General features: G+C 46.6%; 1 protein-coding gene across 1 annotated transcript in view; it reads left to right on the plus strand.

Moving 5' to 3' along the window:
* The window catches only part of LOC125130716 (apolipoprotein L3-like), a 63,253-nt gene extending 48,213 nt beyond the window's left edge, over nt 1–15,040 (plus strand). The window contains exon 10 of the transcript XR_007135778.1: nt 14,978–15,040. The gene's annotated coding sequence lies outside the window, so the exon portion shown is untranslated. The remainder of the gene's footprint in view (nt 1–14,977) is intronic.
* Nucleotides 15,041–24,530: the final 9,490 nt, after the last annotated feature.

The following is a 24,530-nucleotide window of genomic DNA, read 5'->3' on the forward strand; positions in this document are numbered from 1 at the left end:
AGATTACAATTCAAACAAAAGATTTGTAGTTATTCATTTAAACTTAATGATTATTCACCAGTCATTATTTCAGGGCTTACTAATATAGAAATAATAACATAGAGGTCCCGTCTTCAAGCCACAATAGAGTAGATGTTAGTATTACCTATTTCCTTGAGAATTACTCTAGGAAATTAGTTTAATGATAGCTAATTGGCTTCATGTATTTAAAATGTATAACCTGGGAGTTCCCGTCGTGGCTCAGTGGTTAATGAATTCGACGGCGAACCATGAGGTTGTGGGTTCGATCCCTGACCTTGCTCAGTGGGTTAATGACCCGGCGTTGCCATGAGCTGTGGTGTAGTTTGCAGACCCGGCTCGGATCCCACGTTGCTGTGGCTGTGGTGTAGGCCAGTGGCTTCAGCTCCAATTCGACCCCTAGCCTGGGAACCTCCATATGCCACAGGAGTGGCTGTAGAAAAGGCAAAAAGACAAAAACAAACAAACAAACAAACAAATAAAATGTATAACCTGAGAAATACTTCCAGAATGGCAGGGTAAGGACCTCTGAAAATAAATGCAGTGAAAACACTAGCAAACCATCAACTTTTTTAGAACTCTGAAAATTAATCAAAGGCTTGCACAATCTGATGAGTGTTTATTCAAGAAAAACAACTGGATCGCAATAACAATGAACTTTGTGCTGTTTTAACTTGTCCTATTCCTATCTACCTCCCTCAGTGCCATGACAACCTTGAAAACTAGTGGCTCATGAGGACAGTAGTTGTGAAAAACCACTAAACAGGATTGAATGTGTTTGGAGCTATTCAGAAGATTGTCACTCTACCTGTCTGGCTGCTCCTGGGAAAAGCCCTATTTAGAGTTTTTCTTTACTGACTTGACTCAGAGCTCACAGAGTGAGAAAAGCCCTGTGCCCTGGGAGATTGCTGTTGAAACAATCAGTGGCAATTGTTTAACACCACAGCTGTCTGAGGTGGTGATATCCGTTGGGAGAAACAAGAGGCTGGCCAAAAAACTTAAAAGCTTGGGAAATGAGATGTTCACAGAGGGCTTTGAAAAGCTCAGGCTCCATCATGGTCAGCCGGAGGTTAAACCTGTCTAAGGGTAACGAGAGAAAGAACCCCCTCCCACCTCTCATCCTGCCCTCCATCCCCACCATGACTCTGTTTTAAGACCAGAGCTTTTCCCATAAATCACACCAAATTGGTTTCTCAGGCAAGAGTCTAAATTCTAAAGAGGGGTCCATTAAAAAGGCCAGAAAACATGCAATCACCCAGAAAGAGGAATGTATGGCTTAAATATAATAGCCAGAATTCCCCTGGTGGCTCAGCAGGTTAAGGATCCGGCTGTGGCTCTGGTTACTGCTGTGGTCCCAGATGGTCCCTGGCCCAGGAACTTCTGCATGCCACAGGCATGACCAAAATAAATAAAAACCAGAGTCCATTACACTTCAAAACACCTTTGGTTTTCAATGGGAGCAGACTTGTGCCTCACAGGCCCTTCATAGGAAGGCAATCACATCACCAAGTTGTACTTCCCCTGTGCAAACAAGGCCTTTTGCCAGTTTATCAAAATCCAAACCAGGAGTTCCCATCGTGGTGCAGCAGAAATGAATTTGACTAGGTTGTGGGTTCGATCCCTGGCCTCACTCAGTGGGTTAAGGATCCAACGCTGTGGTGTAGGTTGCGGACAAGGCTTGGATCCTGCATTGCTGTGTGGCTCTGGCGTAGGCTGGCAGCTGCAGCTCCGATTGGACCCCTAGCCTGGAAATCTCCATATGGCTCAGGTGCAGCCCTAAAAAGTGAAAAAAACAAACCAAACCAGAAAGAGCAAAAAACCCAGGATGCCCAGCTAAGTTTGAATTTCAGATAAACAAGTAAATTTTTGTATTAATGTCTCCTATGCAATATTTCAGACCTCTTATTTTATTTATTATGTACTTTAATATGTCTCATATATTACATCTATAAAGAAGTGAAAAGAAGGACAGAGTCCTGGTTTCAAGGACTAATAATTCCCTTGTCAGAGTCTCTTTTTTTAGATGATTAGAATCCTCTTTTTCAGGATTCTGGTTTGTTTCATTCAAAGAAAGATCACTAGTAGGTCCCTAGCACCTAATGCTTGGCACAGAGGAGGAGACAGATAAATATTTACAGAATGACCATCAGTCCACAAGTCCTGCTGGGTGCCAGACCCTCTGTCCACATCAGAGTCTACAGGACTCAAGGGCTGTCATAGTGGAGAGTGTAGGTACGTTATTTGGGGTTTGGGTGGAGGGGTCAGGAAAGGCTTCCAGAATGATGTCAGACCTGACAAGAGAAGAGTGGAAGCAGACAGAAAGCTTAAGCAAAGGCAGGTAAGTATGAGAAAGCCCTTGGAATTTCAGGTAGTGGGGCTGGCAGAAGCCATTCAGGGCAGGAGGATGTCGGGAAGGCTATGGCCTCTCTAGGAGATGGCGAGCAGCAGAGGAATGGGACACAGGCTCGTGGAAGATAACAGCAGAGGAGAATGAATCGCTTAATCCTCGTATAGGGATTGTGGGATTATTTTTTCTCGTGCTCCCCCTTGCCAAATAACCTGTAGAGATTACTCCGCATGCAAACTGATCCTGCGCCAACAAGGAGAGGGAAACACCCAACCTGAGATCGGCTGCCACCTTGTGGTGATGTTTATAAAGACACCTTGGATGACTAGTCTTGTTACGGCCGTGGTGATGACCATAATGATGATTAGATATCATTTACTGCGCTCGCTTCTACAATATTGCAATCTGTGGGGGACATTCTCTCACCTAATTCTTTCAGGAGTCTTTTTCTGCTGGGAAATGACCAATCTTCCATGTTGGAAAGACAAGGACGTGTTTCCCCACCCCACGGGGACATCAGCATGCAGACCTCGTGTGAAGTAGCCCCAGCTTCTAGAAAGCAGGAGAAAGCAAGCAGCCAGGCTCTAGCAACTAAGTGTGATCTAATTTAGGGAGGTTTGGGGAGTTCCTGCTGTGGCAGAGTGGGTTAAGGATCCAACTGCTGTGGCTTGGGTTGACGCAGAGATGCGGGTTTGATCCCCAGCCTGGAGCAGTAGGTTAAGGATCCTGCATTGCCTGAGCTGTGTAATGAAGCTGAGCTGTGTGGTTGAAGCTGCAGCTCAGATTCAATCCCTGGCAGAGAACTTCCATATCCTGTGGGCGTGGCCAAAAATAATAATTTAGGGAGGCTTGAAGAAAATGCTTTGCTGTTGCCTTCCTTGACCCCCATGTAGGCTGCTGGCCCACCCCTGGGTGCGGGAGGCGGTGATAGGGGTGAAATGTACCAGCTTCAGTTCAAAGTCTGAATCCCACCCTCACCACCTATCAATATCTTGGGGATTTCCCTTTCTGAGCGTTCGTTTCCCATCTTTAATTCTCTGGCCTTGAGTTTTCTCATCTGTAAATGTAAATAACATCTACTCGATTCTTTGGAATGTTAATATATGACTAGAAATAGTTACCTTTGTTTTATCGAAGTGTAGTTGATTCACAATGTGTTAGTTTCTACTGCACAGCGAGGTGATTCAGTTGTACATGTACACACATTCTTTTTAAAAATTCCATTGTGGTTCATCACAGGATACTGAATATAATTCCCAGTGCTATACAGTAAAACCTTATTTTTCATCCGTTCACACATAATGGTTTGCATCTGCTAATCCCAAACTTTCAATCCATCCCTCCCCCATCTCGCCTTCCCTTGGCAACCACAAGTCTGTTCTCTTATGTCTGTGAGTCTGTTTCTGTTTTGTAGGTGGGTTCATTTTTTGTCATATTTTAGATTCCACAATAAGTGATATCATATAGTATTTATCTTTCTCTTTCTGACTTACTTCGCTTAGTATGATAACCTCTAGGTCCATCCATGCTGCTGCAAATGCATTATTTCATTCTTTTTCATGGCTAAGGAGTATCCCTTTGTGTGTATACACACACACACACACACACCCCACATCTTCTTTATCAGAAATGGTTAAGTATTTTAAGTGAAAGAGGTCGGTTACAAAATAACATGACCTTGATTTCATTAAAAATAAATATACATTGTAAATCAACTATAATACACTTAAAAAATAAATATACACGTGCATCTCAAATGTTACTGCACAGGAAAAAAAACAAAAAAAAACCTAAACCACGTGTAATAGGTTCAATGGAAACAGTGGAGGCTGGTGGCAAAAGGCAAAGTCTAGAACAGCCCAGGTGTAAATCCCAGTTCCTCCCCTTCCCAGCTGTGTGGAGGTGAGTACATCGCCTGACTTCTCCACCTTGCAGTTCCCACAATGGGAAATTGGAGCTAATAATGGATACCTACATCCCTACTGACTGTGGTTGTAGCACACACAAAGCCCGACGAGCAGTGGAGCCTCCGTCAGTGACATGCCAGCTACTGCTGCCTGGGGGCGGTGCTCCAGGATGGTGTTCAGGTTTTCATCAGGCTTTTGTGGAATTTCCCAAAGTTTCCACACTGGTTACGTATGACTCCCACATCGGATGTCGGGGTAGGGGGGATGTTCCACAAATGATAGCACATGGTGACCTCTTCAGAAATGGGTGTCCTGGAGTTCCCATCATGGCTCAGCGGTTAACAAACCTGACTGGTATCCATGAGGATGCGGGTTCGATCCTTGGCCTCACTCAGTGGGTTAAGGATCGGGCATTGCCATGAGCTGTGGTGTGGGTTGCAGACGTGGCTCAGATCTGGCGTTGCTGTGGCCGTGGTGTAGGCTGGCAGCTGTGGCTCTGAGTTGACCCCTAGCCTAGGAACTTCCATGTGCTGCAAGTGTGGCCCTAGTAAGACAAAAAAAAAAGTTTAAAAAAAAAAAAAAAGAAATGGGTGTCCTGCTCTATCTCCCACCTGGCAAGCTCCTGCCCTCCCTGAGAAGCAACTTGCCCTCCCGTGGGAAAGGCCCCGCATGTCTCATCCCAGGTTGCTACAGTAGGATGCAGACATTGTAGGACCAGAAGGAGGCTACAGGCAGACAAAGGAGTTTGGGGCAAGGGGGATGCCTGAGGGGAGGAAGAAGGGGGTTCTGATTGGATCACACCCTGTGTCCTCAGGGAGGTGTGTTGGGGATGGGGCTTTCTGCCTCCATGGCCACCAGGGAGACCAGGTGAAGAGAACCAGGTGGAATCCAGCAGGTGGGTCTATGAGTGCTCAGTGTAACATGCATTCGGTATTGGTGCTCACTTGAAAAAAAAATTATTTTTTTACAGCCACATCCATGGCATATAGAAGTTATAGGGCTAGGGGTCGAATCGGAGCTGCAGCTGCTGGCCTAGCCCACAGTCACAGCAATGCGGGATCTGAACTGCATCTGCCACCTACGCCGCAGCTTGCAGCAATGCTGGATCCTGACCCCACTGGGCAAGGCCAGGAATTGAACCTGCATCCTCAAGGACACTATGTCAGGTTTTTAATCTGCTGAGCAACAGCAGGAACTCCTGTGAAAATTTTCTTAATAAGGTGTTGGGAAAATTATTAGCAGTGTGTTGAGAGAGGGGAGAGGGCGAGAGAACAAGAACGAACAGGGTCTGAGAGTGACCACAGATGTGGCCATGGGCTCAGGCTTTTCACAGTTTAGAGCAGTGAAGTCACTTGGGTGTCACATAGGACAGCCATCTGGCTTTCCAGATGAGGAAATCTCTGTTGGCTGAATGTCACCTGGCCAGGGGCACAGCAATGCTCCCATCACGTTACCAAGCTGCCTCGTATTTTGGATAGCAACGCTCAAGGATTTTTCCCAAGCCTTTCTCCTGCAGAAAGTTCTGCAGGCTTCTGACTCACCCAAATGGGAAAAGGCTGAGCAGGTGGGACTGAGGGTGCCCTGGCGGGGAGGCAGGTGCTCTGAACGCCTTAAAGGGGTAGCTGGCCGCAAGGGATGGGCCAGCCCTGTTCTGAACAAGCCTGATCCCAAGGAAACCATCCTTGCAAAGGGGTTTATTAGAAATCTTCTCCAGAAGTGCTTGAGCCAGTTTTTGCCAGTATTGCCATAGTTCAGCCCATCACATTCTCAGAATCCCCACCACCACCAAGTGGCAACACGTGATGAAAATACCCCCGTGTGAAGGAGCAGGGTGCCAGGCGCCAGAGCCTGGGACACACGCAGCTTCCACCTCCTCTCTGCTTCCGATGAGCTGGTGACATCAGCTATGACGCTTAGATTCTCAGCTTTCCAGTGTCCTTACCAGTCAAATGACAAATTACCCCCCAGCCTTTGAGGACATGAACTAAGGTAATACACACAGCAGGCTTACTGCAGTGTCTTGCGTGTAGAAAGCACGCAGTAAATCTTACATAATGTTGGTGTTGTTTTTGTTGTGGTATGTTGTTTATTTATGAATTCTCCATGATTCATCCACTTAACAGCTTTCCCAAGGGGTAAGTACATCCTCTTTAAACCTCAGTTTCCTGCTCAGAGGCTGTTGTGAGAGCTTGGAGTTAATGATGGAAAGAGCCTGTCTCAGAGCCAGAAAGGGCACAGAGCTGGCAGCCAGGCTACCAGGTCCTCTCCTGCTCCCAGAGCAGACATTACTAATCAAGCCTGGAGGCTGCCTTGGCATTCTTGTCAATGCAAGAGTGAAGCTAAGGGCAGAGATGAACTCTATTAGCCATCCTTGGCATGTGCTCAGTGAATATTAATTCCCATGATCCTTCTCTATCACCTCTCCTCCCAAATAACTAACCACCAGGAGCCGACCAGGTGAGTGTTTTGGCTTGGAAGAGGCTATGTTCAAATTGTAGGATCTCTGGAATTTCCCCTGTGGCTCAGCGGGTTAAGAACCTGACTAGTATCCATGAGGATGCAGGTTCGATCTCTGGCCTCCCTCAGTGGGTTAGGGATCCAGCGTAGCCAAAGGCTGTGGTGTAGGTCACAGTTGCAGCTCGGATCAGGCATTGCTGTGGCTGTGGTGTAGGCCAGCAGCTACTGCTCTGATTCATCCCCAGCCTGGGAACTTCCGTATGCCACAGGTGCAGCCCTAAAAAGGAAAAAAAAAAAATTGTAGGATCTCATGAATTATATTAAGTTCCAAGGACATGTTGATACAGGGTCCCCTACCGTTTAGAAATTCTTGGGTTTCCCAGAAAGTGTTCTGGCTAGGAAAAGCCACGGGAAAGGGCCAGGATTTCCAATAATATTGGGACTGCGGTTTGAGAGGCTCTGAGTCCCTCCCATCCATTATGAGTGATGGAAATTTCTCCTTCAAAGCTTTATACCTTGATCTTTACACATTTTGAAAATGAAAACCACCCCAGGAAGAACAACTCCATAAGTGCACTCAGTTCTTTATTCCGTTATCAGGAGCTGAGACCTGACATTGAGAGGCCTGAGTATGTCAAGGATTAGAGAAAAACTATGAGAGTGGAGTTAATTCTGAACATGAACTTTGACTATAGACATTCTAGGATGAGTGCTGAACACTAAGGCAGGAGCTGAGTTCAAATCCACGTCAGACCACAATGTGCTTTGTGACCTCAGCCAAGTCCCTTAACCTCTCTGAGCACAAACTTTCTTCTGTGTAAAATTGAGATGATAACAATGCTCATTATTTTTCATTATTAAAACTCCCTCAGAGTTCCAGCTGTGGCGCAGGAGGTTAATGACCTGGCTTGTCTCTGTAGCGTTGCCAGTTCAATCCTGGCTTGGTGCAGTGGGTTGAGGATCCAGCATTGCCGCAGCTGTGGCCAAGACCTCAGATACTTGGGTTCGGTCCCTGGCGCAGGAACACTGATATGCTGTGGGTGCAGCTGAAAAAGGAAAAAAAAAAAAAAATCCACTGTCAAATAAGATGATGGACGGAAAATGCTTCAGAGTAAATGTCCCACTAGGGATTGGGTGGTTTACAACAAAGACTCAGTTATGACCGAAATCTAACTCCGACGAGCTGAAGCTGTATAGGGAACTTACTGGCTCATGTAATTTAAAAGCAGAGATGGAATGACTTCAGGCTTAGCTGGATCCAGGAGATGAAACCATATTTTCCTGGCTGTTTTACCATCTCTCATCTCTGCTTCACTCTAGACTGACCTAATTTTCTCCTATTGCATATAGTTTTCCCATGTGGCTAGAGAAGATGGCCAGCAACTGCAATAAATAAATTTCCTCCCTGCTTAACAACTCCAGGGCAAAAGAGAGCTTCTCCACCCACACATACCTCATCCTGTCCATCTCAGGGAAAATCCTAAATGGCCCTGTTTTGACCATGGGCCCCCTATCACTACTGTTGGGAAATGGGATATAATGGTTGAGCCTGTCTGAGTTACTTACTACCCCAATAACTAGGGGTGGGTAGCTAGCGTGGGTGGTCTTTATGGCTGACAGCGCCCTGAGACCTGCATGTCTCGGGGAGGTGTCAAATTTCCACACAGCCAAAAACCAGAGCTGGCCAGGCTGGGTCTCTGCTTACAGAAGTCCCAAGCTGCCTTATGAGGAAAATAATGTCCCAGGAGCTAGGGCTACCACCTGGTCCTTCAAACAGTTTGGGAATAATAAACACTGTATCTGCTGTTTGCCATATTTTCTGTACACCTGCCACATTTTCAACGCTTTGCTATATTTGAGAAATTTCCAGCTTTATAAGCTCCATCTCCCCGTGGTGAGACCCAGAAATGGCTTTCCAGCCTTTCTTGCAGCTAAGACACTGGCACGTGACCCGATTCCACAAATCAGACTCAATGGAGGACCTTCGGGAAGGATGCCCTGGGTGGGGCGTGGCTGCAGGCACTCAGGTTTAGGGGGAAATCCTGGTGCAGAAATATCCTAGAGGAGAGGTTTCCATCGTGGCTCAGCAGAAACAAACCTGACTAGAATCCACGAGGCCACAGGTTTGATCCTTGGCCTCGCTCAGTGGGTTAAGGATCCAGCATTGCCGTGAGCTGTGGTGTAGGTCACAGACAAGGCTCAGATCTGGAGTGGCTGTGGCTGTGGTGTAGGCTGGCAGCTACAGCTCGATTTGATCCCTAGCCTGGGAATCTCCATATGCCACAGGTGTGGCCCTAAAAAGCAAAAGAAAAAAAGAAAGAAAAGAAACCATCCTAGAGGAGCCACAGCTGTGGTGGCGTTTGGCTCATCCAGTTCTTTCTATGGCTGTTTCGGGCATGAATCCTGGAGCTTAGCCTCAAGCCAGGTCCACCAGCCCCTCAACCAATTCAGTGAATTAACATTTTAATACGTTCCTTTTCTGCTTAGTCAGCCAGAGTGTGTTCTGTTACTTGCAGTGAAGAGCCTAGAGAAATAAGTGGTCTAATTCCCTTCTGCGGATAGCAAATGGGAGCGTTCCCCTGAAAAGGCAGTTCTCCCCACTTGCCAGGGCGGGTACAGTGGGGACAAGAGGGCAGGGGAACTTAAGGCTGATCAGGGCAGTGCTGTGCTAGGCAAGCCCCAGCCCAGGCTCTTGTACCAAGGGTGGCTGACATGAAGACAAAAGTAGGTCAGATGAAATAGTGAGAGTTTCCACAGTGGCACAGTGGGTTGAGAATTGACTTCAGCGGCTCAGGTTACTGCAGAGGTGTAGGTTCAATCCGCAGCCCAGCACAGTGCGTTAAAGGGTCTGGCACTGGCACAGCTACAGCTCGGATTCATTCCCTGGCCCAGGAAATTTCACGTGCCTTGGGTGCGGCCATTCAAAATAAAAAAGAGAGAGAAATAGTGATATTATAGGATGTACGTGGATGACCTAGCACTACTTACTAATTTCTGTGTGTAGGTATTTTTATTGAGGTCAAATTCAATCAATACAATCAGTCATTTTTAGGAGTCCCCTGGTGGCTTAGCAGGTTAAGGATCTGATGTTGTCACTTCTGTGGCTCTGATAAAAGCTGTGGCTTGGGTTCGATCCCCGGCCTGGGAATTTCTGCATGCTTCAGGCATGGCCAGAAAAGAATGTCATTATTTTATTTTATTTTATTTTTGCTTTTTCAGGGCCACACCTGCGGCATATGGAAGTTCCCAGGCCAGGGGTCAAACCAGAACTGCAGCTGCTGGCCTACGCCACAGCCACAGCCACAGCCACAGCCACAGCAATGCAGGATCCGAGCCGTGTCTGTGACCTACACTGCAGCTCACAGCAACGCTGGATCCTTAACCCACTGAGCAAGGCCAGGGATTGAACTTGCAACCTCATGGACACTAGTCAGGTTCCTTACCGCTGAGCCACAACGGGAACTCCAAGAATGTTATTTTTAAAATGTACAATTCAGTGGCATTTAGTACAATCACAATCTTATGCAACTGTCATCTCTATCTAGTTCCAAAACATTTTTGTCACCCCCAAAGAACACTGTAACAACAAAGTGATCACTCCCCATTTCCCCCTCCTGCTAGTACCGAGCAATCATCAGTCTGTGTTCTTTCTCTATGGAATGATATATTCTGGACATTTCATATAAGTGGAATCACACACCATGTGACATTTTGGGTCTGGCTTCTCTCAGTGAGCATCGTGTTTCCCAAGTTCTTCCCTGTCGGAGTGTGTGTCAGTACTTCATGCCTTTTTATGGTTGAATAGTGTGGATATACCATATTTTTGTCCCTCCGTTCGTCAGCTGATGGACCCCTGGGTTTTCTTCACCTTTTGGCTGTTGTGACTAGCACTGCTAGCCAGGAAGAAGGAGGAGGGAGTGACCACTGGGTAGGACTATTGGAGGCCAGCGTAGCAGCAGCAGTGACCCAGTCCTTAGGCCATCAGCATCTTCGTCAGCATTATCAGTGTCATCTCTGGAGCAGAGACACTGCCAGAGTCTGGCAGCATCCTTGTGGGGAGGCTCAAAGGACACAGGACAGATGCCAGGAAGGAGAAAAGAGGTCTCTTGTGGTGGCTGAGGAGCACCTATGAGTCTCTGGGAGCTTGGAAGGAGAAATGCTGGGTCTGAAGGGAATTCCAGTCATTTGTGCTAGAGACCAGTATAGCAGAGTATTTAAGGTGCAATTTTGGGGGGCAAATAGGCCAGGTCTTTCTTTCCTTTCCTTTTCTTTCTTTCTTTTTTTTTTTTTTTTTTTTGCCACATCCATGGCATGTGGAAGTTCCCGGGCCAGGGATCAAACCCAAGCCACAGCGGTGACAATGCTGAGTCCTTAACCCCTAGGCCACCAGGGAACTCCGGCTGGGTCTTGGACCCTGATTCTCACTCACCAGCTATGAAACATTGGGGCGATCGTTTCATCTTTCCAGGTCTCAGTGCCTCTTTTGCAGATGGAGCTCAAAACCATCTCTCCTCCATAAAGTTGTTGTAAGCAGTAAGTTAGATAATGTAAGTGAAACGCAACACTGGACACACAATACTCTCTTACCATAAGGTAGTTGCTATGCTTAGTTGTACCCTCAGGTTGGGTTAGGTAGAGTATTATAGAAAACGACTGTCTCCCTGTTCCCCTCTGGCATCCTGAAGTAGCTACAGGGTGTTACAATGGTGTAATAGGTGTGGATCTACTTGGCCCATACACTTGGGAGTGCAAAAATGTCTCTTCCTTCCTTTTTCAATATCTGAGCTAAATTTCTTATCTCATTCCATTGGGGATTTTCCAGCTCTCCCCAGGATGGCAGCTAGCCATTGGAGGGGACGCCCCCTGTCCTAGGGAGGGGTGTGATCACCCATCCTCATAGGCCTCTACGTGGTCTTTGTTCACTGCATCATTCGGGATTCAACAGGGGAAACATGACCAGTAGGATATTGAGAGATGTATTGCAAGGAATTGATTTGTGCAGTTGTGGGAGCTGGTAGGCAAGCCCAGAATCTCCAGGGCAGGTTGTCAGGAAGGCAGGGACTCTCAAACATGAGCTGAAAATGCGGTCCACGGGTGGAATTTCTTCTTCAACGAAGCTTCAGTTCTGCTCTCAAAGCCTTCCCAGGAGTTCCCATTGTGGCTCAGCGGGTTAAGAACCTGACTAGTACCCATGAGGATTCGGGTTCCGTCCCTGGCCTCCCTCAGTGGGTTAAGGATCCTGTGTTGCTGCAAGCTGTGGCACAGGTCACAAACGCGAGTGGATGTGGCAGTTGCTGTGGCTGTGGCCTAGGCCTCAGATGCAGCGCTGATTCCCACCCTAGCCTGGGAGCTTCCATATGCCACAGATGTGGCCCTTCAAAGGAAAAAACGAAAAGTAAACTGATTGTAGATTAATCATTATCTATGAAATACTTCACACCAATACCTAGTGTTTGATTAACTGAGACCATAGCCTCCCCTGAGACATAAATCTGACCACGAGGGTCATCATTTCAACCTGCCTACCTCCCGGCCAGCCTCCGGGGGGGGCGAGGGGGGGGGGCCTCAGGCCAGAGGGCCTCCTCACAACCAGCTCTCGGTGAGGAAGAGCGGGCCTACAGGGCCACCTCGCCTGGACTTGAACCCTGCTCTGCCCTCAGTAGCTGTGGGACATCGGGCAATCACTTAACCTCCCCAAGCCTGACTGTGAAATGGGGCTGATAGCAGTATCTGCCTCATACCATTGCTATGCGGGTCAAAGGCGCAGGCATATGTGAAAAGTGCTTATAACAGTGGCCCACAGGGAACGGTCAGTAAATAGTCTCTCCTCCTGCTCCCTCCCCGTGCTGGATGCTGGAACTCTGGGGTCTCAGATCTCCAGCTTTCAGAGGGAGCTGTAGATTTCCCTGCCCTGAGCGCCTGGAGAAGGAGACAGTGAAGCACATGGGCAGCTCACCCTCAAACCCTTCCTGGCAGCATTCTCCCCACCGCCCGCCCGCCCCGCCCGCGCCGCGCCCCATCCCACCTCGGAAGAAATAGGGGAAACGGATAGGAAACAACCTTTCGGGTCCCTGGCCGCTTTGCTATGGTTCAGAGGGTAACACAAAGGGAAGCCGTTTTCCTCTCCCTCTCATTTCAAAAGGTACCATTTGGACGGGCTTTCCCGGGCTCCCGCGCCTCCTAAGCAGAGCGGAGCCCCGGCATCTCTTTACGCAGCGGGAGGGAGCCGGCAGCCGACGGCCTCTAGGGGGCGCTCCGCCCGCAGGCAGCGCGCGGGCCGCGACTCGAGCACGTGTCCGCACCCCTGCGCGTTCTTGGAAAATGCAAGGAAAACGCGGCGCTCCCAGTAATGAAATGGGTGGGGACCTCCAGAGCTTGCGATTCGGGGTAATACTGCGGTCGCGGTTTCATTTGCATGGACAGCCGAGGGGACACCGGTCACGTGACCGTCTCGTTTCCTAGCCCGGCTGGGAGTTCTTTGGAGCCAGGCTTGTTCGACCTCTGCCCGCCTCACTTTAGTCCCAGAATAAAAAGGTCTTTAGATTTGATCGTGCCTCTCTCCCTTTTTCCTGATGTAGCTTCTTTTGGCCTCTACAGACCACTCTGTGATGTCTGACTGGAAGGCAGCCCTTGTGAGTCCCCAGGGCCTGATGTTTTCAAGGACTCTGTGGTTAAATCACCCGGGGATCACCAGGCCTCGCCTCTCCGTTAATGAGGTTTAATTTGAGCCGCAGTGGCTGACACTGGCCAGGGCAGACTGGAGGGATAGCAGAAGATCGGGATAAAAAAACCAACACCTCTTAGGATTTTGTTAAAAATATTTTCCCCTTTACCAACTCCCCAGCCAGGGTTTTTGGACCAAACTGGTGTCCTCAGATTCCAGCTCTGCCTGGGAGGTCAACAGACAGCCCCTGGTCCCCTGACCCTATGGGCCTTTCAGTGAGTTCATCAGAAACTGCATGCACCTCGGGCCCCAAAGGCCCCCACCATGCTTGAAGACAGGGAGGCTGGGGTCAGGGAAGGAGCCTAAGTTTTAGAAACAAGCAAACCTGAGACTAGGGCACCAATCTTGTTTCTGTTTATACACAGGACCCTGGTTAGTTCTTAAGTTCTGTGAGCCTTGGTTTTCCCAACTGCAAAATAAGCAGGTCTGGGTTAGCGGAAATCGGGTCTATTTTGGAGCACATTAAGCTTGATGCCCATTTGACCATCAGCCAAGACTAAAAGGAATACAGATGAAAGTGATGCTTGCTGAGGTGGGAATAATGGTAGGGCAGGGGTGGATAATCAGCACATCCTGACATTTCTACTTCTGGAATATTCCTTCTCCAAATCCTTTCCTCTCCCATCCCCATTGCTACACTCATTATTCTCTCCTCATCACGTTTCATTCCCTGGCTGGAGTACCTGCCTGCAACCTGGTTCCACTTTCACCTGGCTTCCACATTGCTTCTAGAAGGATCTTTTGAGAACAAAATCTCTTCTCTTGTTCCAATTTGCTGCTGACTGCTCTTTGCTTGCATTAATCAAATGTTTCGTCCTTAGATTCTCTTTGCAATCTTTTTTTTTTTTTTGTCTTTTTGTCTTTTCTAGGGCCGCACCCGCGGCATATGGATGTTCCCAGGCTAGGGGTCCAATCGGAGCTGTAGCCGCCAGCCTAAGCCAGAGCCACAGCAATGCGGGATTTGAGCCACGTCTTGGACCTGAATGGTTACTGTATTAGATATTAAAAGTGGAATTCCCTTGTGGCTCAGTGGGTTAAGGATCCAGTATTGTCACTGTAGTGCCTCAGGTCTTGCCATAAGCATGGCCCAAAAAAGAGAAAGGAATGAAAAGTAAGAATATTTTAAATACTTTTATATTAATTTTAAAAAAAAGTAGAGGAGGTGCCCATCATGGTTCAGTGGAAACGAATCCGACTAGGAACCATGAGATTGCAGGTTCGATCCCTGGCCTTGCTCAGTGGATTAAAGATCCAGTGTTGCCATGAGCTGTGGTGTAGGTAGCAGATGCAGCTTTGATTTGACCCCTTGACTGGGAACCTCCATATGCCGAGGGTGCAGCCCTAAAAAAAAAAAAAAGGAATACTCATTACATTTGAATATTTTTTTTTTTTCTGAAAAGATAGCTAAGTTTCCCAAAACAAAAATTACCAGTGAGCAATGTGGCAATTTTCTACAGTTTTGCAAATCTTTTTATTGGCTGGTTTAAATAGAAAACAGCTTGATTCTCATCTTTGCTTCCACAGTCAATCTGTTGCAATATACTGTTTTGGTTGAAGTTTATGAAGAAAATCAGACCTCACACAACTATGTACGTGGAAGAGGAGGAGTATTTTAATAGTCCTTGCAGAAAATTGTGACTATTCACCTTTAATACTACATGAAAATTCAACAAGTGGTAGTTTCTTAAAGGTTAGTTGCAATACGGAATCTGAAATTCTATCAACGGAACTTTCTTACTGTTACGTTAAAATCCACTGATCCTCTCTTGCCTTTTTAATAGCTCTTTTATCCATGTACCATTCTGTAACATCATGCGTTGGTCCTGTGGAAAATACTGGGTCACTGGCTCTGAACACTGACGTATTTCATTGCACTGTAACGAAAAATGTCATCATTAATATCACCCTTGATATGAGCACCATGGATCTCACCAGCAAGTTCTGTTGCAATCGACACACTGTCAAATCCATGCTGTGAATTTTCCAGCATTTTAGTTTTTGCTCAAAACCTTGAATTTTATCATTGGCAACAAGTACTGTCAGTTGTTTTCCTTTCAGTGACAAGAGTCACCGCCTTCATTCCAAGATGTCTGCCAAGTATCCAAATCTGAAGAACCGTAATTTTTTTTTCAGAACACCAAGTAAAAACGGTGTTCTGTGAAAAACAGCTGGTTTCACCTGCACCTCAAACAATTACGTAAGCGCCTTTCCTAGAGATAACCATGGTATTTTGATGGAACAGAATTGCTGTATGCATATGTCTGACTCCATTACACAGAATTTAGACAGTCATTTACTCAAGGATCAAGCTGTAATAAAAATAATGATTTTACTGTTTCATCAAGGATATCTGTAAATAAAGCAAGACTATTTTTTGTTTCTTTTTTCTTTTTGGTCTTTTTAGGGCCACATCTGCGGCATATGGAAGTTCCCAGGCTAGGGGTCGAATCAGAGTTGCAGCTGCCAGCCTTACCACAGCCACAGCAAAGACAGACCTGAGCCCCACCTGCAACCTATCCCACAGCTTGCAGCAACGCTGGATCCTTAACCTACTGAGCGAGGCCAGGAATCGAACCCACATCCTCATGGATACTAGTTGGGTCCTTACTCACTGAGCCACAATCTCCAAGTATAAATTTATATATTTGGCAGTGACCACAGCATGCGGAAGTTCTGGGACCAGGAATCAAAACCTCACCACAGATGTGACCCAAGCCACAGCAGAGGCAATGCCAAATCCTTAACCTACTGTGCCACCAGGGATCTCCAAAAAAAAAATTTTTTTAATTGCAAGTGCCCAGTGGTAAGTGTAGAATGACTACCTGTAGTTTCACATCATTGCATATGTCAACAAGGTTGGTTTTTTTTAAGCAAATAATGTGTAAGCATTACTATGGTAATCCTTTGACCTCTTGGATGCCTTGAAATGGTTTGGGGAGCACTTTGAGGAATGCTGTCATACAGGAAAAGGCCTGAAGTTCTTAGTGTGGCCCTGACAGCTCTCCATGGCCTGCCACTGCCAGCCCCATCTCCATCGCATACCTTTCCAGAAGTTCACGCTTCTGCTGGAAAGAGTGGGCTCTTTCTGTGGGAGAAGAGACCCAGACCAAGCTGCCTAGCTGCTCGTTTTCTCTCTGAACAGGAAACAAAGTGACATTTTTCATGCTCCCACCATTGGGCCTTTGCTTAAGTTGCTGGCTCTGCCTAGAAGCCCCTTTCCCTTCTGGGGATCTCCTATTCATTCTCCAGGTCTAGCTCAAATAGCACCTCCTCTGTGAAGCCTTCTCCTCTCCTTGCAGCCTGTACTCACAATACTTTGTACGCATGTCATTGTAGAGGTTCACCAGGCCTTACCAACAACTCAGAAATCCTCAAACTGAAATTTGGTTTGTTACATCATTTGCTTTCAAAACCTGCCCTGGGAGTTCCCTGGTGGCTCAGTAGGTTAAGGATCAGGCATAGTCACTACTGTAGCTCTGGTTACTGCTGTGGTGTGGGTTCAATCCCTGGCCTGGGAATGTCTTCATGCTGCAGGTGATGCCAAAAAATTTAAACAAACAAACCAAAACCTGCCCTGGATGGATGTGAGGCTATTTATAGTCTTTTTTTTTTTTTTAATCCTATTTAATGTGACTATCCTCGTGTTCACTGCAGCAATATAAATGTGTTTGATTTTCAGGCGTTGTTACAGGCCCCCCTAGGGTAGAGTTAGAATAATGATATATGCCCCATATTATCTTTTAAATGCTCATAAATTCTAAAACCCGAGACCAAAGTGTTTGGGGAGTTCCCATTGTGGCTCAGTGGTAACAAACCTGACTAGTATCCATGAGGAAGCAGGTTCAATCCCTGGCCTCTCTCAGTAGGTTAAGGATCCAGCATTGCCATGAGCTGTGGTGTAATTTGCAGACGTGGCTCGGATTCCACGTTGCTGTGGCTGTGGCCAGCAGCTACAGCTTCGATTCAACCTCTAGCCTGGGAACCTCCATATGCCTCGGATGTGGCCCTAAAAAGACTGAAAAAAAAAACAGGGGTTCCAGGTGAGGGGTTGTGGACTTGCATTATGTTCCTTTGAGTATGTCAATCTCTTCTGATTCACTGATATCTGTGAGGGCTGGTACCATGTCCTAAACACGTCTGTAGTTCCAGATTCCAGGAAAATGCCTGGTGTGTGGTCACACATGGAAAAGCCTGTGGAATAAGTTGAGCGTCTGAATTTTCCATAACTTTAGGAACAACTCCCACCCCACATTTTTTTGTTTTCTTTTTTTGGGCCACCCAGCAGCATATGGAGTTCCTGGGCCAGGGATCAGATCCAAGCCGCAGCTGCAGCAATGCCAGATCCTTAACCCACTGCTTGGGGCTGGGGATCAAACCCACATCCTGGCTCTGCAGAGATGCTGCCATTAATCCCGTTGCACCACCGTGGGAACTCCCCACACCACCTTTTAAGGAGCAGATTGGATCTCAGAATTTTAGGGCATCGCTCAGGTCTCAAGGACTGATTGAATACATGCCTCGAATTTTGCTCCTTCCAGAAACCCCACTAGAATTTCCAGAAGAGGGATTTTGGGGGAAAAAAAATTAAAAAAAAACCCACAATGTTGAGAAAACAGAGAAATCACAGCCACAGGAAGAGAAGGATGGCGGCAGGCCTGGCAAAGCCCAGTCCAAAGCAGCCACGGGAAGGGTTGAGGACAAACCCAGTTAACCCAACTCTGGTTCTTCTCTAGGTCTTCCCTAGACTGGGTGTTGGTGGAGTCCCTGCTCTCCCAATGGCACCCTCCAATTGTTTCAGCTCCGCGTGTTCATTTTTGTCCTACTCCCAAGACCTAGAGATCAGGTCATAAAGCTGAAAAGCAAAAACAAAACAAAGTAAAAAGGAATTCCCGTTATGGCTCAGTGGTTAACAAAGCCAACTAGTATCCATGAGGACATGGGTTCAATCCCTGGCCTTGATCAGTGGGTTAAGGATCTGGCGTTACCATGAGCTGTGGTGTAGATCACAGACGTGGCTTGAATCCTGTGTGGCTGTGGCTGTGGCTGTAGCTTGGCCAGCAGCTGCAGCTCCGATTCGAACACTAGCCTGGGAGCCTCCGTATGCCACGGGTGCAGCCCTAAAAAGACAAAAGACAAAAAAATAAAAAATAAAACGCAAAACAAAAACCAGAGTAGCCCCCTCCCCATGAATGTATTTCAGACTGCAGTGCAGGCTCACCCTACAGCCCTTGCAGATGCCTTGCTGTTACCCACTGACTTCGCGGGAAGCAGCTCCTAGAACCAACAGGAGCCACACGGAGATGCCCTGCTCAGTCCAGTTCATTTCCTCTGGGAGACTTCACCTATCAGCAACAATATCGCCCCTTCCTTACAGTGGTTTGGGCTTACTTCTCCATTTTCCAAAACTAAACACTGTATCATTTGTTGCATACGCTTTCTATCCTTATGCAGATGGTAACACCGCAAAGAGGTACAAAAGAAAACTTAACCAAATCACTTTGCTGTACACCAGAAACTAACACATTATAAATCAACTGTACTTCAATTAAAAGAAAAAAAAAAAAAAAAAGGAGTCCCCATTGCGGCTTAGTGGGTTAAGGATCTCTGTGAGGATGAGGGTTCGATCCCTGGCCTTGCTCAGTGGGTTAAAGATCCAGTGTTGCCTATTTACAATAGCCAAAACATGGAAACAACCTAAATGTCCATCGACAGAGGAGTGGATCAAAAAGATGTGGTACATATACACAATGGAATATTACTCAGCCATTAAAAAGAACAAAATACCAGCATTTTTTGCAACATGGATGGACCTAGAAACTATCATGCTAAGGCGTACAATGAGACACCAACATCAAATGCTTTCACTGGCATGTGGAATCTGAAAAAAGGACAGACGGAACTTCTTTGCAGAACAGATGCTGACTCAGAGACATTGAAAAACTTATGGTCTCCGGAGGAGACAGTTTTGGGGGTGGGGGGATGTGCTTGGGCTGTGGGATGGAAATCCTGTAAAATCAGATTGTTATGATCATTATACAACTACAGATGTGATAAATTCATTTGAGCAATAAAAAAACTTTCAAAATTAAAAAAAAAAAAAAAGATCCAGTGTTGCCACAGCTGTGGTGTAGGCCAGCAGCTACTATTGTGATTCAATCCCTGGTCTGGGAACTTCCATATATTGCTGGTGTGGTTGTAAAAAGAAAAATAAATCAGGTTAGAGCTTACTTTGGTGAGGAAAGTGATGCTATCTTCGAGGGACTCACAGTGGAATTTTATTTTTTATTTATTTTTTTGGCCACACTCACGAAGTACAGAAGTTCCTATGCCAAGGGTTGAACACACACCACAGCAGTGACCCAAGCCACTGCAGTGACAACGCTGGATCCTTAATCCACCGCACCACCAAAGAACTCCCTCACAGTGAAATTTTAAAGCCACCAGAAAGATTCTTACTTTTTAACCAATTTCTTTAAACGATATGCACGTAATTATAGTCTTATACATTTATGATTCAATTCATAACAGAAATTTTAAATTTAGGATAAATGAAGGGATTTAAAATGGCAAATCAGAGATATCAAATGTTTGATTTGGAGGTTTATTTCTCAATTAGGCCAACTTGTGTCATCCTAGTTAGTACTGAAATCTGCCCCTCCCCACCCATCACCCCTCCCCTGCCTCCATCACCTGCCTTCCAGCCTCAGGATTTTTTTTTTTTAAATGTCTTTTTTTCACTTTTTGGTATAGTTTTGTTTTTTTTTTTGTTTGTTTTGTTTCGTTTTTGCTGTTTAGGGCCATATCCACAGCATATGGAGGTTCCCAGGCTAGGGGTTGAATCGGAACTACAGCTGCCGGCCTACACCACAGCCACAGCAATGCCAGATCTGAGCCGCGTCTGCAAACCTACACCACAGCTCACAGCAACGCTGGATTCTTAACCTACTGAGTGAGGAGAGGGACTGAACCAGCAACCTCATGGTTCCTAGTCGGATTCATTTCTGCTGCGCCACAATGGGAGCTCCATCTCAGGATCTTTTTTTAAAAGATTTTTATTTTTTCTATTATAGTTGATTTACAGTGTTCTGTTAATTTGCTGTACAGCAAAGTGATCCAGTCACATATACATATATATTCTTTTTCTCACGTTATCCTCCATCATGTTCCGTCACAAGTAACTAGATATAGTTCCCTGTGTTATACAGCAGGATCTCATTGCATATCCACTCCAAATGCAATAGTTTGCATCTACTAAGCCCTAACTCCCAGTCCATTCCACTCCCTCCCCCTCCCTCTTGGCAACCACAAGTCTGTTCTCCAAGTCCATGAGTTTGTTTCTTTTCTGTAGATAGGTTCATTTGTGCCATATATTAAAGTCCAGATATAAGTGACATCATATGGTATTTGTCTTTCTCTTTCTTTTTTTTTTTGTGTGTGTTTTTGTCTTTACGTCTTTACGTGAGCCACTCCCGCGGCATATGGAGGTTCCCAGGCTAGGGGTCTAATCTGAGCTGTAGCTGCCAGCCTACACCAGAGCCACAGCAACTTGGGATCCGAGCCATGTCTGCAATCTATGCCACAGCTCACGGCAACGCCGGATCCTTAACCCACTGAGCAAGGGCAGGGACCGAACCCGCCACCTCATTGTTCCTAGTCAGATTCGCTAACCACTGCACCACGACGGGAGCTCCATGTCTTTCTCTTTCTGACTTACCTCACTTAGTATGAGAATCTCCAGTTCCATCTGTGTTGCTGCAAATGGCATTATTTTGTTCTTTTTATGGCTGAGTAGTATTCCATTGTGTATATATACCACATCTCTGTCCGTTCATCTGTTGATGGACATTTAGGCTGTTTCCATGTCTTGGCTATTGTGAATAGTGCTGCAATGAACATAGGGGTGCATCTATCTTTTTCAATGAAAGTTTTGTCTGGGAATATGCCCAGGAGTGGGATTGCTGGCTCATATGGTAGTTCTATATTTAGTTTTCTGAGATACCTCTGGGATCTTTTTTTTTTTTTTTTTTTATGGTACTTATTAGCTTCTTACATCCTCTAGGATAGTAGATCTCAAAATTTGGGACTCCAAGATCTGATTTATGATTTTAAATATTATTGAAAACTTCCAAAAAAAAAAAAACCACCAACTCTTGTGTGGGCTTTGTTGAAATTTACCATATTTGAAATTAAAACTGAGAAATTTTCAAAATCCAAGAATCACAAGCACATATTCTACAGGCTGTCACTAGTCATGTGGCCTCTGGAACACTCCACAGGAGAGAATGAGAATGAAAACAGAAATAACACTTGGGTTTTTTATGAAAATATTTTTGACCATGAGGATCCCCCTGAAAGGGCCTCAGGGGCCCCCAAAAGTGCCAGGGACCCAACTTTGAGAACCACTGTTTAGAGCAATGCCCAGCACAGCATAAGCACTACTCAGCAAATATGCAGTTAGTGTCTCCTACACAGAACAGCACCTGTGCTCCTGAGACTAGAGAAGAAGGAAAGACCCAGTCTGTCCCGTTGAATCACACATGGCAGGTGCCTTCCAGGCTAGTGGTAGTAGGATATTTGCATTCAACCTAATTCTATTTCTCCACCCCCGAGACATTTTTCAGGGCAGCAAATCCCGGAATCAGTCTAGGAAGAGCCTACAGCTGGCCCACACTCTTAACCAGTCCGGAGGCTTCATGACGTCTGTGGGTGTTTCTTACAAAAACTGGACCCTGCGTTAGCCCCAGGGAGGGATGGATATATGTGGTTCCTTGGGCAGAGCCAAAGAAAGCAGGGAGAGGAGAGATGACTCAGGCCCAAGAAGCATGTGACCTTGGGTGGGTCACTTTCCAAATCAGTTTCTTCCTCTGCTCCTTGGCCTCTGCCCCTGGAGGCTAGTCCCCAGGCGATTCTTCAGTGTAAACATTCCATGGTTCTACTAAAGTCTACACAACATTTCTGGATCCTAGCACTTAGTTATCAGTGGTTTCTCTGATTGGTAGGTGAACCCAGCTGAGTCACTGTGGAAATGAGCCTGCTTTGGAGACATTTGATCTCCTCCAGCCCAGAAAACCCCAGGGCCGCTGCTGGAGTCATTTGGGACAGTGGAGCAATAAAGTCAACAAACTAGATCCCATCACACAATGTAACAAAGAAAACTAAGCCCATCCTGCAGTTTATCTGGAGTCTAGTTTGGCTGAGCCAGGTGATGACAATTGAAGTCTCAATGAGAAGAGCTGATCCAATTAATTTCCATATAGTTTATTTTTTTTCCGTCATTCATTCAGTCAACAAATATTGATCAGATATTTTATTGTGCCCTTTCTTTGGGGGGGGGGGTACGCCTACGGCATATGGAAGTTTCCAGGCTAGGGGTCCAATTGGAGCTGTAGCTGCCGGCCTACACCATAGCTCACAGCAACACCGAATTCTTAACCCACTGAGTGAGGCCAAGGATTGAACCCCCATCCTCATGGGTACAAGTTGAGTTCATTACTGCTAAGCCACAATGGGAACTCCTGATCAGATATTACTTGTCATTTTCTATGTGAGCTATGGAGAATACTATTATGAATAAAATACATTTATAATGTCATTTATTTATTTTATTTTAGGCCGCAGGGAGCCAGTGTGGAATTCCAGTGCCCTGCCCCTGGGATGTGCCACAGTGCATGGCAGAGTCTTGAAGGAGGAGATCAGGTCACCTAAGCTGGGAATGGGATCCCTAGATTCCAAGCAGAGAGCCCCCGATCTGTGTTGAATTTTTTTTTTTTTTTTTAACAGCCACACCCATGGCACCTGGAAGTTCCCCAGGCTAAGGGTTGAATCCCAGCTGCATCTGCAACCTATACTGCAGCTTGCAGCAAGGCCAGATCCTTAACCCACTGAGCAAGTTCAGGGATCCAATGTCGCAGCGAAGTCATATGGAAGTTCCCAGGCTAGAGGTCAAATCAGAGCTGCAGCTGCCTGCCTATGCCAGAGCCACAGCAACACGGGATCTGAGCCGCGTCTGCCACCTACACCACAGCTCACGGCAACAGCAGATCCTTGAACGCCTGTTCTTAACCTCCCTGAGCCACACCAGGAACTCTCCCTCTGTGTTGATTTTTCAAAGCATAGGGTTCAGGTGTGGCTCACCCCTGAAGAACATAGAACCCTGACAGCCTGAGTTGTTATTTGTTAAAACCCTCCTGGTTATATGTTTCCTCAAGCCAGTTCTCCCTTAGGGCCTTAGGCTGCTCTCTCTCTGCGTGGAATGCTCTTCCCCTAGAGCTTTCTATGGCTGGCACCTTCTTGTGATTCATCTCTTGGCTTAAAAGTGACCCTCTTGGGGTGTGGAGAAAAGGGAACCCGCCTGCACTGTTGGTGGGAATGTAAATTGATGCAGCCACTATAGAAAACATTATGGAGGTTCCCCGATAAACTAAAAATAGGAGTTCCCATTGAAACTGACAGCACGAGTGGTCTGAGCCTCGCCGGAACCCAGATTGGGACTTGAACCCACATGCCATGGCTCGAACCTAGCCTAAACCCAGACTGGGACTTGAACGGACGTGCCAGGACTCAGACCCAGCCTAAAGTCCGATTGGGACTTGAACCAATGGTTTTAAAGTAGAATCACTCAACCAGTGTCTGGACTCCCTGAGGTTCAGGTTCTCCGTGCCTCAGAGCAGAAGGAATTCAGAGAGAGACAGAGTGATAGGCAAGAAATAGATTTATTAAGATAGGACGCTTGTGAGAGATGCAAGCGGGCAGGCAAGGAGGCTCTGTCCCCAGCATCCCGTGGGCTACACTCCTACGCCAGAGCCACAGCAACGCAGGATCCGAGCCGCATCTGCAACCTACACCACAGCTCAGGGCAACGCCGGATCCCTTAACCCACTGAGCAAGGTCAGGGATCGAACGCGCAACCTCATGGTTCCTAGTCAGATTCGTTAACCGCTGTGCCACAAGGGAACTCTGTTTCCCTTCACACTTTTCAGGGCGCCATCTTGACTCTCAGAGTGTTTAATGTGCCCAATATGTACCTTAATCTCTGCAAGAAACTTGTTCTTGACTTGTTTGTTGATGACAGTGCCAG

This window comes from Phacochoerus africanus, chromosome 7 (genome assembly GCF_016906955.1).
Source record: "Phacochoerus africanus isolate WHEZ1 chromosome 7, ROS_Pafr_v1, whole genome shotgun sequence".
Taxonomy (NCBI): domain Eukaryota; kingdom Metazoa; phylum Chordata; class Mammalia; order Artiodactyla; family Suidae; genus Phacochoerus; species Phacochoerus africanus.